This window comes from Cyprinodon variegatus, unplaced genomic scaffold, assembly GCF_000732505.1.
Source record: "Cyprinodon variegatus isolate N-32 unplaced genomic scaffold, C_variegatus-1.0 Scaffold759, whole genome shotgun sequence".
In the NCBI taxonomy this organism is placed as follows: domain Eukaryota; kingdom Metazoa; phylum Chordata; class Actinopteri; order Cyprinodontiformes; family Cyprinodontidae; genus Cyprinodon; species Cyprinodon variegatus.
In genome coordinates this window covers 147,410-147,978 of record NW_015151212.1, presented here as the reverse complement: position 1 = coordinate 147,978, position 569 = coordinate 147,410, and positions in this window count along the sequence as shown.

The following is a 569-nucleotide window of genomic DNA, read 5'->3' as shown; positions in this document are numbered from 1 at the left end:
GCTCATTTAAAGGCCCAGGAAATATTATTTAAACACATGGCATCAATAACTGAGGGGCTGCTGTATGTTTACTGTGCGTGCGTCTACAGTATATGCTCATCCAGAAGGAGATCATTCTTCAAAATCAATCACTACATCAGCTGGGTTTCCTTATATAGAAAACTTTTAACTAATCTGTATGGATGATTTGATTAAATTTACTTTGTGCCTTAGGATGATGTGGTGGAGTTACATAAATAAACTGAACTAAATTGCATTCTGCCTCCTTTAAGAAAAACTGGTATTGCGTAACCTCTGGATCTTAGAGCAGGATAATAATCCAACATATGTGGTCAAATCAACATAGAAATAGTTTACCAGACACAAAAACAGACCTTCTCCCATAGACATCATCTACTGTAGCTACAAAGAACTAAATCCTACAGAAAAGCTTTGGATGGAGCTGAACAGCAGGATGAGTTGTTTTCTAAACAGTTCTTTACTTACAACCTTTTTTCTCTTCTACAATAATTATACATACAAACATGGGACTAAGGTTTAAAGTTATAATGATGACACTCTTATATTTG